Genomic DNA, 15,905 nt, shown 5'->3' with positions numbered 1-15,905 from the left:
GGCTATACCATATTTAACTTTCTAGTCTTCTATGAACATCTGTGGAATAGATTCCCAGCAGTTGGATCACAGAAGCAACTTCAGAGGAGTTGTCCCATTTCACATCACCTGCAGTGACTGACATATATGAGACCCTATGTCTCAACAAATTTAACATCAAACTTTACCTTCTGTCAGTCTGACATAGGAGAAGAAATTTTCTAGTGTGGTTTAGATTTGATGTATCTTATTAAAAGTGAGGTTGAGAATTTTTGCACAAATCTATTTAAAGTTCACTCGTATTCCTAACTCTGTGAACCATCTGTTTGTGACCTTGTTGAATTTTCATTTGGGTTATTAGTCTATGTAATCTCAATTTATTTAAGCTCTTTGAAAGTTGGTGAGGTTTTTCCTTTGTTTGTGATGCCAGTTATTAATATTTTCCCTGTTTTTCATTTGCTTGTGATATCCCTTATGGTGTTCTTTGCTGTGTAGATTTTATATTTATAATGGCCAAACTCATCAATATTTTTTTACTGAAAAGAACTTCCCTACTCCAAAGTTTTTTTAAAGACAAATCAAAATAAAACTTCTCATGTTTCTTCTAATCTCTATATGGCTTAGGTTTTTATCCTCGCACATGGATCCAACATGTTTCATTTTTTATTTTGGCATTCAGTTATCATAAGTTACTTTAATATTGAAAAGAAAGTACCAAAAGGTAATGAAATATTTCTTTTAGGGCTAACTGTGAAGGGGGTAATTTGATAAGTGGGTAAAATGAAAAGATCACAATTTATTTAATCACAGTGATTTAACTAGCTAACCTGAGACTTTCACTCCCACATTCCAGAGTGTAATTAATAAAAAAGCTTCCTAGGGTCCACATCCAGGTAAAGGTAGACCCTTTGCCGGCAGTGGCAACCTGGGAGATTCATGGAGATTCAGGGATTCTCTCCCTGTCTAGTTATCTTTGAAAGACTCATATTGCGTACCTGAAGATGTTCAAGGGAAGGAAGGGACATGTACAAGAGAAAGATGTAAGCACATTTAGGCAGGCTGAAAGCTCTTCTCAATCATGATTATGGGGAGACTCAGTGAGTACTTGTTGGGGACTTACCATGGATCACCACCAAGCTAAATGCTATTGGAAATGGAGACAAGAAAGCATAAAATGTAGTACTGTTCTTACAGAACTTATTGACTATTTGTAGAAGAAGGAACAAGAAGCATTAAACAGTCACTAACACTATGAGTGGCATGTAAGTTCCTGTTATGATTTGGCTAGAGCTGTCCCCCAAAATCTCCTGTGTTAATGCTGGAATGATTAAATTATGAGAATAACCTAATCAGTTCATCTCAGTTTGAATCAACCAACTGTAGGCAGGTGGGGTGAGACTGGAGGAGGTGAGTCTGGAAGAGTTCATCTTCCCTGTGGTCCCTTGCCCCTCTCTCTGTTTCCTGGCTGCCATGAATGGAGCACTACTCCTCACCATGCCCTTCTGCCATTTTGTTCTGCCTTACCTTGAGCCCAGAACAATGTAGTCAGCCAACCATGGACTGAACTTCTAAAGCTATGAGCCCAAAATAAACTTTTCCTCCTCTAAATTGCTCTTATTGGGTATTTTGGTCACAATAACAAACAGTTAACTAACACAAATATAGTACAGAGACCCTTTCCACTATGCCTTCTTGTCTTCTGCCATAACTCTTTCTCTGTGATCTTACATCATCGACTGTCATAGGGTCTCATTTTCCCATGTCAGATGGCAGCTTGAAATAGATCATCTCAAAGTCAGAACTCAAAATACAGGCTGATGCCCCTCAGGGATCCCATAGAACTTCAGTTTTACCCTGACCATCAAATTGCTATTATTCTCACCTGCCTCTTCCCTAACACTAGAGAGTATGAAATTTCATACCAAATCCCAAGTATAAGGCAAGCACTTATTGAATGTTTCCTGAGAGGCTGGGCAAGAAAACTATTTATGACAACTGGGTGACAACTCAATTCTGAACAAAAGGAAGTACAGAGGGGGTTTCTTCCCAGAGGGTCTTCCCAGAGGGGGTTTCTTTTTGTATTTTTATTTATTTTTTGAGAAAAAGGAAAAAGAAAGTTTATTGCTTTGCTAGCAAAGGAGAAACACAGGGGACTTCTGCCCCAGAGGCTGTGATTCTGCTCCTCTGTAGGATCAGGGGCTTTTAAAGAGGTAATTCAAAGGCTGCATTCCCCGTGTTCTTTGTTGGAGTTGTAATTCACTTATTAATTTGGGAGATAGTCATTTCTGAGAGCTTCCCCAAAGTCTGGATTATTTTGTTCCTATGGTGGGTGTATACCCAAGAACAGATAAATCTGACTAAAATAGGGAATAAAGGTAATCCTGTTTCTGCTGAGAATAGGGAGGGGGAGAGATTAGGGAGGAGCACGGAGAGAGGAAGAGAAAGAAACATGTCCTTTTTAAAAATAAGTTGTAGTAGCAGAGCAGCAAGGGCTATATCCAAAGCATAAAGTTGACCGCTGTACATTTGCCCACTGTACATTTCCACATTCCATTTCTATGGAAAAATGGGTGACTATATCTCCAAGCTACTTCCTGCTGAAAGAGGGCAAAGTTGGGGGAAGTAACCCAAAGTCCTTGATCTCAATCAGGTGGGGTGTGGACAGGTAAAAGTATTCAGCATCAGAGTAGTTCAGAGGTCCACAGTGGCATACGGCAGGTGACTGGACAAGGCATACATAGGGCAAGGACCATGTAAGCCAGCAACAAACAAGACAGCAAAGCATTATATCTTGTAAACAAATAGCACAAAAGCAATTTAATATTTCCATTAGTCTCTGAAAACCATGAAAATAGTAACTCATATCAGTGAAAAACAGATCAAGTTCATCAATGTAGGAGGAAGATTTGTAAGTCTATGAGATCAGGCTCAAATTAACTCAGGATGAACTTGCAACTCTAGAATCCTTTGTGATCATTAAATAGGCACTGCCACACAATAACCCTTGCTTTACAGTCTCCAGTTTTACTTACTTACAAGTGTATTGCTTAAGTTACATTAAAAAAAATACAAAAAACATCATTTTTCCTTTTAAATGTCCATGTAGAACTGCACATAGGCTGTAGTCTCTTGCCAGGTGTTTAAGACCAAGTTGGTCAAAACTGACCTTGTTCCTATTTACTCTTAAGGGTCAGCTAAGATTCCTCAGAGGTCATTCTTGGGGATGTGTGTAAAGCCTCTTGGCTCCTTTAGATTTTCTCTACCAGTGGTGCCATCTGCCAGGATGAATCAGGATCTTGTTGACCATACATGACTTCTCTTGGGAGCATCAGGGACATTTCCCTCTCCAATGACCCTCTTCTTTGCAGAATGTGCACTGGTTGGCTTCCTGTTCTCTAGGGTCCTCTCAATCTTTCTGATCAGCAGATTGGGTGATTCAACAGAGTTGCAGGGTCCGGAGAGTGGTCCCATCATTTCTAGGTCCTGACTGACCTTAGAGGGCAAGGGTCAAAATGTTGGCTGCCTTTTCCTTGGCTCTTTTATTTTTGTTACTTTGGTCTCCCAAGTTTTTGGTTTTAAACATTCAGCAGGCCAGTTTCACCAGTCTTAAAGTGGGAGTAACAGGTTATGACTTAAATATATATAATTTTACAGTTAGTTACCCCTTTCATTTATTGGGGTCAGTATTAGTATTGTAAGTCAGCATTATATCCTATCTCTGTTATAGGTGATGGCCTATTATCTCAAATTAACTCAGTTTGTTTTATTAGAAGCAGTACCTCTGCAAACCATGAACAGGCAATAGTTATAAAGATTATAAGGAAAACAAAAAATGAAATTAACAGAACAAAAACTTATTTAATTTGTGTAGTATCATTGAACCAAGTAAAATAATTTTTATAATTTTAAACCTTTACTTAGTTATGTATTATATCCCATTTATTTTGAGATCACAGTAATGTTTACAACAACGTGATCTTTTGAACACAGCTCTAAAAAAGCTCAAGTCTAGCCTATTTTGGAGCCATTCTAAGAGAATAAGGTGGGAGGCAGAGCCTTATCTCAGGTAAATTGGGGATCTTGACAAATAACACAATACAATGTTACATCTAAAACCTGAATCAAACAAAGGCCAAGAGAGCTTTTAACTTTGTTTTTGTGGAAAAAGTGACAAAATCCTTTCGTGTTTTATAATGTCATCTTTATTTCCTTCCAAAAATATTTTTAAATTCCTATCTCAGTGTGAAAAGTAACACAAAATTGTATATATAATTTATTGACAATGGGTTACTTTATCCATCTATAAAACATCAAATGACATGACTAAATACCAACCAAATTTGTTATTTCTATACATATCTGAGACTATTGGTACAAATAATTTTAGTTTGGAGAACACCAACTTGGTGAGGTGTTCAACATTTAACTAAGTTTAACTTTTAAAGTACAATTTAGAACCCATAATGTACAGTAACAATAATTACAGGTCTGCATGGGTTAGCAGTACTAGCAAAAATCAAAGGATAGCCTTAAATCTCTTATACATTTAAGGAAACAATGTTAATGATCAGAAATGGACTTAGTGAAAGCAAACTGATATAGGACAGGTCTTCAAATGACAGTGTGGTACTTCTGTGTCAGATGCCATGTATAAAACAGATCACTTATTGGTTATCTTGCTGGTAAACTAGTATAAACTTTCATTTTATAAACTTTTACATAACACTTAGACAAGGCTTACAGAGTTCTCAGATGTATACATCTACCAAGTCACATATATTTAGGTTGTCAACTATATTGTTATAACCTAAAATAAGTTGTTTATTTAACCAGTTACAAATAATCGTAACCAGTTACTTAATCATTTAAAAGACCTTAAAACAGGTAGAAATCCTAATTCCTCTAAGACTTAGTTTCCCTAAGTAATAAAACCTAACAGATATAAGAAAGTTATCTTGATTGATAAGAGAAGATCAATGTTTTAGACTTTGCTTCATATCAGTACGCTGAAGTTCAAATAACTTTGACTGGCTGTTGTAATTTTAGCCAATTTAAACACACACAAAAACATTTTTAGATTTACCTTCCACTTACCTTCTACAACTTCCTTAGACATTCACAACTTGCTTGCATCCTCAGTTTTGTCCTCTCTTTCATTTTGGGCTTTAGTACAAGAATATTACTTTACCAGACAAAATACTTTCTCATCCAGAAACATTTTTTTTAACCTTGTAATTTTCCATACTAAAATATATTTCTATACCTATAACTTTATTTTATCTTTTCTAGTTGTGGACCCTTTCTTAAATTCATATTCTAAAACAGTCCTTATGAATGTTATCTGTGCATATACACAACAAATTTCACCCCAGGAGAGGATTGGACAATCCAGCACATACAAAAAATGTGCCTTAATCTTTTTTCTCCCAGGTTGCATTCAAGGGGTTGGAGCACAGGATATTTTTAAGCATGACCTGTCTCCATTATCATTATTATAATCCCATCAACTTTAAGTGAGTTCCCCACAGTCAGTTGTACCCAGAGGCTTCTTTTGGACCTTTTGCTTGTACTAGGCATATTGATATGCAAAAGAGGAGGCCCTTTCCATCCTTTTCTTTAGCCTTCCTTGAAATCCCTTTGCAGAGGCTGCCTACATGGATGGACCTTAGTTTCTGTCTTTCTTTTCTGAGTGCAATTCTTTATTCTGTCAGTCTCCCAGGGCACTTAGTTTGATGGGATACTGTTATAGCAAGAATTATTTTGCCCGAGTGATGACTATCCCCTGGCCAAATTGGGTGTCCTCTCAGATTATTAAAAGGGGAGACTATTCCTGTTCCCAGTTCATAAACTGAGAGTGCTGTAACCTACTACCACATCCTTTGTGGCAGCAGCCTCCACGCCCCCCCACCCCTACAGAGGCAAAAGGGGCTGAAAGGCGGGACAGAGGCCAGGTTCTCTTTGACCATTTTTCTAGAACCCAGGCAGCTTTTCTGGGAGGTCCCCCCCGCAAGTTTATGGCTGGTGTTCTTGACCCACAGTGAGAAGATCTGCTGCTGCCTGAGGTCAGGCTGAGAAACAGTGCTGGAAACAATAAGATTTAAATCTGTTTTAACCCTTTCTTCTAGTGTCCTGCTATCCTTGCACACCAGAGGCAATGCCTTTTGGCACCTTCAAATTAGTACCTCACCGTTCAGACCTCTTGTCATGCAACTGAATAAATGCCTGCACATACATAAGCTCTTTCATATACTTTACCCCTGAAAGACCAATTTCAATTTCAAGATTGTATAATAATCTAGAAAAAAACATTCAAAGGCCAGATTATGTTACAGTAGACTGTCTTTCTATTGAACAGGCTTATACCTATACCTATGTCCCATTCAGCCAAGATCTCTCTACTCAAGAGACTACAGTAAGATAAATGCAACATGGCCCATGTCTTAAAGGGCCAGTAACAGACAAAAAAAAAAGACAAGAGAGGCTCACTGAAACCAGGCTGACAGTTGAGAATCTTTAAAAACAGACAGACCTGCAGGTACAAAATTTCTTCCACTTATCTTACCTTTGAGAGATCAACTCCAACTGCAAGGTTGTATAATAATCCAGAAAACTGTTCAAAAGTCAGATCATTGCAATTACATTAAAACATTATCTTAGACAGACTTATATCTATAGGTGACTCTTTCTTCAACTTTACCTCTGACCAACTTCAATTGCAAGATTGTACATAAAAGAAACACACAGAGACAATCAGAGAGGCTCCCCATGGCCGACAGATGAGAGCCTTTAAAATGAGCAGCCAAAATTTTTCCCAAGAGAATATCTATATAGAATCAGTGCAATATGAGCCATGGCTTAAAAGGGGGAGGCAGTAACAGATACAAAACCGATAACCAGAGGGAATTCTCACACCCAAGGCCAGCAAACAGATGAGAACCTAGAATAGACCAGAAAGGAATAAATATCTCTAGATCCTTGAGTCCCACTTAACCATGACTCTTACACCATTGGCACCACAGATGTCCTCACAAAGAGGGGCCAGATGTTCCCATGAAGAGAAACCAGATGTGTGTAATCAAGGGTCTTGAGTGCACACTGGGGGACTTACCAGATGGCCAAAGGTGTTGTGATTTAGTCACTAAGTTCAGTTTCCTTTTTTTCAAAGTGAACCACTATGGAGCAACCTTTAGCATCAGAGAGAGAAAGTGGGAGTTCCCCAAAGAAAAAGGAGAGCTTCAGCAGCTGCTGGGAGCATCTATCGACCTTTCCCTTTAATCACAGTAATAGCTCCTTTAGTTCCACCTGAAGCAAACTCACCCTGTCTCTTAACTCTCTAGCACTTAGCTTTCAATAAGTTCACCAGCCATCTTGAATTTTCAGCATGAAGTGGGGTTCCTTGGAGAGCCAGAACTGCCCAAGAAAGCTGTAGTGGGGGCTGCAATTTGGTCCTACCTGGGGTACCAAATTTGTTATCAAAAGCTTGGTCCTTGTCCCCAGTGCCAATCCAATAATGAGGACATGGTTTTGAGAAAAAGGAAAAAGACGGTTTATTGCTTTGCTAGCAAAGGAGAAACACAGGGACTTTGGTCCCAGAGGCTGTGATTCTCCCTAGAGGGGGTTTCTGAGCAAATCTCAAAGAATCAGGCTTGATTAGGCATCAAAAAAGAAGATAATTTTTCCTAGGTTAAGTGAATGAATAGGGAAATGAGAGGGCCAGAAGGAAAGAGTGACTTCCCCTGACTACCAGTCTTTCCACCACAGTTAGTAGAACAGAAGGTCATGTGATTTTATGAAAGTACTTCAAACCATGAACACCATTCCAGCGTTGTGATCTATCTGTATGTGCCAGTGAGTTTTAGGGGCTAGTGGAGACCCAGCACAGGGCACAGGTGACAGATATGCCAGGACACAGTCACTGACCATAAGTTGTATCCTGAAGCTTGGGTATTTATATGGTGAATGGATACACGAATGAATGAATCCCACTTACCTTGTCTTTATCCAGCCTTAGCTTGATATTTTCCCATTGGCAGGTAATTATGGAATTCCCCATTTTACATGTTAGCCTGTTCCACTAGGGAAAAATCTAGTCATAAACACTTTTTTTTTTCTCACTTAGTTTTCCTATAACCTTTTGTGACAGAAGAGAAGGAAGTGCCTATCTGCCATTTGGGTGGCACAGAATAATATAGTTGGAGAAAATAGGGTAATTAGGGATTATGGATAGAGACTACACTCACCATATACTCAGGAGAACAACATGAAATCCCTAATACTCTTTGATATAGAACTCATTGTTTGCAGAGATAGTGATTGAATGCATGAGATAATCATATACAATGGAGATGTATTCATTGGGGCTTTGGAGTCAAACTTGAATTAATGCCCATAATATAACATCACTGAGTCTCTCTTGTGCCTCAAATTCTCACCCTTCAATTGATGATGATACCTAACTGCAGGATTTTTAATGAGACAGTATATGCAATGTGCCTTTTTGAAAAATGTCCTTGCAGTGCTGTTGTTGTTATTATTATAAATGAATTTACCAAAAAATGTCAAGTGAGGTATAGCTCTGGTAGAATGCATGACCAAAGAAATCAACACAGACATTTTTCTCATGCCTAAAAGATAGTAGCAGAGAATTTTCAGAGAGCAAAGAAGGTATATGAATGGATAGGGGACCCATATTCTAGGATCTGCTGGACCCATATTCTAGGATCTGCTGAATTCACCCTGTGTTTCCTGTAAAACAACACCTCTATCATATTCCTGGCCATTCACGCAACACAAGGACAGAGTCTTTGTTTTGTACACTGCTGCATCACCAGTGCCTAGCCACATTTGTCCAGCAAATGAAAGGCATTGGTCCCAAAATAAATAATTCACTTCATTCAGAACTCAGCTGGATTTTCAAAGCAAGGCGTAAATGAACAAGTATTTCTGGTATCTTTCTCAAATGTAAAAAAAAAAGGATTTTTTTTTTTAAACCCAGTCATTTTAGTGCCATAAAATGTCTCTTTAGTTTTCCTTAGAGTACAGAGTTCACTCACATAATACATTCGAATTACACATGTTATTCAGTACAATGCCAGTTGGATCACAAGGTGAATGAAATTGTAAGTTAAAGCAGCTCTATAACTTTTGTGTTTGGTGAAGAAGAGAAAAATAAAATGAGTTCAATTCTTTGGTTCCAAAGCAAGATGATATTTAGCCTGGGTAATAATACCCCTGGATTTACAGCTAATTATGTCAATTACACTCCCCCTTTAAATTGGCTGCTAAAATACGCTGTGCTGCTGACCATTATATTTTAAAAGGAACTTGGTAATGATTTGGGGGGAGGGGAAGGGCATTTTCCCCTTCTGGAACACTCTACCTTGGATCTAAGGACACCTGTTTCTAGAATTACATTTAAGAGAAAGGTTAGTATGAGTTTCTGTGAAAGGGATGCAAGCTTCTAGGAGAAAGAATCTCCAGTCAGTGTTGAATTGAAGTTGTGATGGTAAGCATTTTTTGCCCGGTTGCGACTTTTAAACAAAATACCTAACATGTCTTTGCATTTGGTGATATTTGTAGGTGATATTTGTTGGAACTTTTTTGTTTGTTGTTTACTTTGTTCATTTGTTTTCTGTTTTTACTTTTAGTTAACTTGACCAAGGAAGTTGACTTTTAATGTCCATTAACTAAAGGTTTTTCTAATCATGTATTCATGTGAAATTTTATCAGAAGTTATTTACACATCTACTGGGGGTGATTACATATGTGATTTTCGCCTTTAATGTCTTCATGAAGTGGAAGCTATTTATGTATTTCATAAATTAAACTAGACTTGTATCCATGAACTAAACCCAATATTATTATGGGATATCTGATCTCTATTGCATTTGTAGTTACATCCCCTTTTTACTAATATTATGTATCTTCCCTTTTCTTTTTCAAACTCATCCTTGCTAGTGGTTTGCAAATTTTGTAAGTATTTCCTAGGAAATGAATTTTGATTTTTCTGATCTCCCCACCTCCACTTTATTGATCTCTTATTTTTATCTTTCCCTTCTTTCCACTTTTTTGGGGTATGTTGTCTTACTATTCTTTTAGCCACTTCAGAAAAAAAATAGTTGCTCATTTTTTATGTTTCTTATATTTCTTTCTGGGTTTTCTATTTGTTTTTTAATTTATTTTTATTGTAAACAAATGGGGTGCATCTTGTTTCTCTGTTTGTACATGAAGTAGAGATATACCATTTGTGTAATCATACATTTACATAGGGTAATGGTGTTAGATTCATTCTGTTACTTCTTCCTTCCCCTCACCCCTCCCACCCCTCTTTTCTGTCTATACAGTCCCTCCTTCCTCCATTCTTGCCCCCCTCCCACCCCCCATTATGTATCATCATCTGCTTATCAGCAAGATTATTTGTCCTTTGGTTTTTTGAGATTGGCTTATCTCAGTTAACATGATATTCTCCAATTTCATCCATTTACCTGCAAATGCCATCATTTTATTATTCTTTATGGCTGAGTAATATTCCATTATATATATAAACCACAGTTTCTTTATCCATTCGTTAATTAAGGGGCATCTAGGTTGGTTCCATAATCTGGCTATTGTGAATTGAACAGCTATGAACATTGATGTGGCTGTATCTCTGTAGTATGCTGATTTTAAGTCCTTTGGGTATAGGCCAAGGGGTGGAATAGCTGGGTCAAATGGTGGTTCCACTCCAAGTTTTCTAAGGAATCTCCATACTGCTTTCCAGAGTGGCTGCATTAATTTGCAACCCCACCAGCAATGCATGAGTGTACCTTTTTCTCCACATCCTTGCCAACACCTATTGTTGCTTGTATTCTTGGTAATCGCCATTCTAATTGGGGTGAGATGGAATCTTAGGGTAGTTTTGATTTGCATTTCTCTTATTAAGAGATGTTGAACATTTTTTCATATATCTGTTGATTGCTTGTACATCTTCTTCTGTGAAGTGTCTGTTCATTTCCTTAGCCCATTTGTTGATTGGATTATTTATATTCTTGGTGTTGAGTTTTTTGAGTTCTTTATATATTCTGGAAATTAGTGCTCTATCTGAAGTATGAGTGGCAAAGATTTTCTCCCACTCTGTAGGCTTTCTCTTCACATTGCTGATGGTTTCCTTTGCTGAGAGAAAGCTATTTAGTTTAAATCTATCCCAGTTATTGATTCTTGCTTTTATTTCTTGTGCAAAAGAAGTCTGATCTTAAGTCGACATGTTCAAGATTTGGGCCTACTCTTTCTTCAATAAAATGCAGGGTCTCTGGCCTGATTCCAAGGTCCTTGATCCATTTTGAGTTGAGTTTTGTGCAGGGTGAGAGTAGGGGTTTAGTTTCATTCTGTTGCATATGAATTTCCAGTTTTCCCAGCACCATTTGTTGAAGAGGCTATCTTTTCTCCATTGCATATTTTTGGAACCTTTGTCTAGTATGAGAAAATTGTATTTATTTGGCTTTGTGTCCATGTCCTCTATTCTGTACCATCAATCTGCCTGTCTCTTTTGGTACCAATACCATGCCTTTTTTGTTTCTATTGCTTTGTAGTAGAGTTGAAGTTCTAGTATTGCGATACCCTCTGCTTTGCTCTTCCTGCTAAGGATTGCTTTAGCTATTCTGGATTTCTTATTCTTACAGATGAATTTCATGATTGCTTGCTCTATTTCTGTGAGGTACATCATTGGGATTTTAATTGGAATTGCATTGAATCTGTATAGCACTTTTGGTAGTATGGCCATTTTGGCAATATTAGTTCTGCCTATCCACGAACATGGGAGATCTTTCCATCTTCTAAGGTTTTCTTTAATTTCTTTCTTTAGTGTTCTGTAGTTCTCATTGCAGAGGTCTTTTACCTCTTTTGTGAGATCGATTGCCAAGTATTTTATTTTTTTCAATGCTATTGTGAATGGGGTAGTTTTCCTAACTTCTCTTTCTGAGGATTCATCACTTAAGTATAAAAATGCATTGGATTTATGAGCATTGATCTTATATTCTGCTGCTTTACTGAATTCACTTATGAGTTCTAAAAGTTTTCTGGTGGAATTTCCTGGTTCCTCTAAATATATAATCATGTCATCAGCAAACAGGGATAGTTTGAGTTCTTCTTTTCCTATTTGTATCCCTTTAATTTCTTTGGTTTGTCTAATTGCTCTGGCCAGAGTCTCAAGAACGATGTTGAATAGAAGTGGTGAAAGAGGGCATCCCTGTCTTGTACCAGTTTTTAGGGGGAATGCTTTCAGTTTTTCACCATTTAGAATGATATTGGCCATGGGCTTAGCGTAGATGGCCTTTACAATGTTAAGGAATGTTCCCACTATCCCTATTTTCTCTAGTGTTTTGAGCATGAAGGGGTGCTGTATTTTATCAAATGCTTTTTCTGCATCTATTGAAATAATCTCTTATGGTTTTTTATTGTCTGTCTTTCCTTTTTATGCTTAAGTATTTTGACTATCATTTTTAATCTAAATTAAATTTACTTTTGAACTGATACATAAAAACACAAAAACACTGCACATATCAATGGGGTACTGTGTGATATTTTGATACATGTATATATTATATAATGTTTAAATCAGGTTAAACTTATATATTACCTCAAACATGATTTCAGATTTAAAAATTTATATGTAAATCTAAATTTATATACAATTTATATGTCATATACAATTTAAATTATATGTTGTGTGTGTATGTGTGTGCATGTGTGTGTGTGTGCAATTTAGATCCTTTTCTCTAACTTTTAAAAATATTTTGGGAATTTCTAAAATGTTTTCTTCCACTTTTATTTCACTTGTTTCTCCCTTCTGCTGTAGATGTTATTCCACAAAAAAAACCCAAATAATTATTAAAACGTTACTAAAATAATGAAATATTTCCAAGGGGGGTAGATATAAGATCAATTCAAAAAAGTTCATTTAATTTCTATATGAAAGTAATAAGAAATTATAAATATAATTTTTTAAAAGTCATCATGGTTTGAGAACATATGTCAACATACACACAGCCCTGGTTGAATGCCCAATGCAAAAAAAAAAAAAAAAAAAAAATATATATATATATATATCATTGTTCTAGCCTGAAGGAAGAAGAAAGTTTCTTAAACCAGATGCTTACTTGAAAATACTATTTGAAAATTACTTGAACTTGTTCATCATTAGACACTCTAGACAAAATTAAAAGCAAACTGAATATACAAACTGAAAAATGAGAATGACATTACATATGACCATTAGATCATAAAATTTATATGTAAATATAAATTTATATGTAATTTGCATATTATTAAATGTACATATATAAAATTATATCCTATAGATTAATAAGAAGACAACAATTTAATAGGAAAAAAGGGCCAAAGACATAAGAAGGCTTTTTAAAGACTAGAAAACAAATATGGGTGATAAACACATGAAGAGATGCTCAATTAGATTAGTAGTCAGGAAAACTTTTATGAAAACAGCATTGAGATACTATTTGTACCTATTTAGGAAAAATTTAAGTCTGATAATATCTTGTGTTGAAGTGAACAGAAACTATAATCTCTTTTGCATTTCTTTTGGGAGATTAAATTGTTATAATCACCTTGCAAAACAATTTGGCCTTGTCTTGCAAGCATAATCATTATATCATACTCCTTTTTGTTCTGATGACACTCTTGGAAATATGCATTTGAGATGCTCTAGCTCATGGGTACCAGGAGGCTTGAACTACAGTATCTAGTATCTACATCCAACCGTTTTTGTAAAATCAAAAGCATATGGCAACCTCCCAGGATGTTCATTGTTAAGATAATAGGAAGATAAATTGTGATTTATAAACATAGTAAAATATTATGCAACAGTGAAAAGAACCAGAACATGGACCTTTGTGGAATTAGCTTCATAACATGATAGATGATGAATAACTCAAGTCCCAGATAATCATATAGTATTGATACTTCTTATAAATTTAATTAACAAGCAGATTAAACAGCATATTGTCTAGGCAAACCTATCTAAGTGATAAAAAGAAAAAAAAAGCAAGAAATGGAAACTCTGGGCTTTATCATAGAGCTTAGTTTTATAACTTCTATGCTGGTGTAGTATGGGCTACAGGAACTGTACGTAGGCAGATGTAAGCAATTAAAAAAATATTCTTGTTCTTGGATTAGGTGATAGTTCCACAATATTGTTTTAGTACAATGATAGTAAGTTATCATGAATATTAAGATTATTCTATTTCTAAAAATCTAAAAACCATATTTTCAAAGTCTCTATATGACAGTATCTCCAAGGAAAGGTGACCATTAACAAATTGTATGACTTGAGACTTTTGGGACCCCAAGAATGTCTAAATATTACATTTATTATGCATTAAACAAATAAGTTTCATCTGCTTCCCATTTCTGCCCTTTTTCTACCTTCATTGATTTAAGAGTGGACTCTTCATCATTGCCATACTCCTGTGAGTTACAAGTCATTTAGTGTTTTAGTGTGTCCCCAAGACACAGAATCCATGGGAAGAATAAATGGATGACAGATGAAAGGGGATTATTTAGCAAATTGACTCACATGATTGTGGAGCCTGAGAAGTCCCAGAACAGGTCATCTATGGGCTGGAGAAACAAGGAAGACATCAGCATAGCTGAGCACAGGTCTAAAGGCCTCAGAACCAGGGAAGTCAAGGGTGCAATGTCAGAGGCCAAAGGCCCAAGAACTTGGTGGATTACTGGTTCAAGTCCCAGAGTTCAAAGACCAAAGACCTAGATGTCCAACAGCAGGAGAAGAAGGACATCCCAGCTCCAGGAAAGAGAGCAACTTCTCCTTTCCCTTTCCTCTTTGTTCTTTGTGAACCTTCAGCTGATTTGGTGGTACCCTCCCATATTGAGGGCACATTCCTTAATCCACTGACTCAGCTCTAGTTCCTTCCTCACATCCTCACAGATATGTCCAGAAATTGTTTTTTACCAGCTATTTGTATATCCCTTAATCCAGTCAAGTTGACACCTAAAATAAACCATCACACAAGCCATGGTTTGGTTTGGCTTGGTTTGATTATCAAATATATACACATACATATACGCTTATGAAGTATTTGCTATCTCCCTCTTCTCATTTATTTATATCTATATATCTGCATCCCTCATTGCTTACTTATTCTTTTGTATAAGATACCAGGAAGCACCTGTTTTACTATAGCCAGAACCAAGAGTCTAATTAGATAGAAAGGGACCTTGCCAAAAAAAAAAAAAAAAAAAAAAAAACACAAAACAGATAGTCCAGTCATCCCATCTAGGGAGCTAGCTAACGGGGACAAGACAGACAGGAGAGAGTGCACATCTTGGAGGAAAGAAGTGGGGGCTTAGTAGGTAGTGGAAGAGAAGCTCTGTCTGAATGAGAGGATATAGACCCAAGAAGTCAGCCCAGACAACCTTAGCTCAAGACACTGAAGTTTAGAGGGGAGGAATTAAGACTTTATAAAATATATTCTCTGATTTTTCAGATGAGAAAAACACCCAAGGTCAGTCAGTGAGTTAGGTAGCTGGGACCCAAATCTCCAATATTCCATCAACAGAACAGAAAAGATAGCTTCAAACAATGAGTTTTATATTCAGACAGTATTCTGTTAACTCAAGGGCTTCCTCTAGTCCTTTTTCTTCATCATGGGCCCTTAGTGGAAGAAAGGCTTGATCCCAGGGGAGCCAAGTGGTTCACAGCTATATCAGAAGAGAGGGCAGATAGAGGGAGGGCATGAGCTCTCCCAACACTTCCTTCATTCAGGACAAAAGAATTATGTGTGCTGGTATGTACATGTGTACATAAAAAACAATATATATATTCATATAAATATATTGTGTACATATGGTTACATATATCTGCTCATGTGTATAACATGTGCTTACCAAGTATCCATTAATATATCTATACA

At 36.7% G+C, this 15,905-nt stretch overlaps 1 protein-coding gene across 10 annotated transcripts in view; it reads left to right on the top strand.

The window, feature by feature from the left end:
* Positions 1–15,905, top strand: part of NCKAP5 (NCK associated protein 5) — a 1,127,143-nt gene that overhangs the window by 1,077,357 nt on the left and 33,881 nt on the right. The window lies entirely within an intron of this gene.

The sequence above is a fragment of the Sciurus vulgaris genome (genome assembly GCF_902686455.1).
Source record: "Sciurus vulgaris genome assembly, chromosome: 3".
NCBI classification, from domain to species: domain Eukaryota; kingdom Metazoa; phylum Chordata; class Mammalia; order Rodentia; family Sciuridae; genus Sciurus; species Sciurus vulgaris.
The sequence above is the reverse complement of the archived record's forward strand: the minus strand, read 5'-3'. Positions and strand labels throughout refer to the sequence as shown.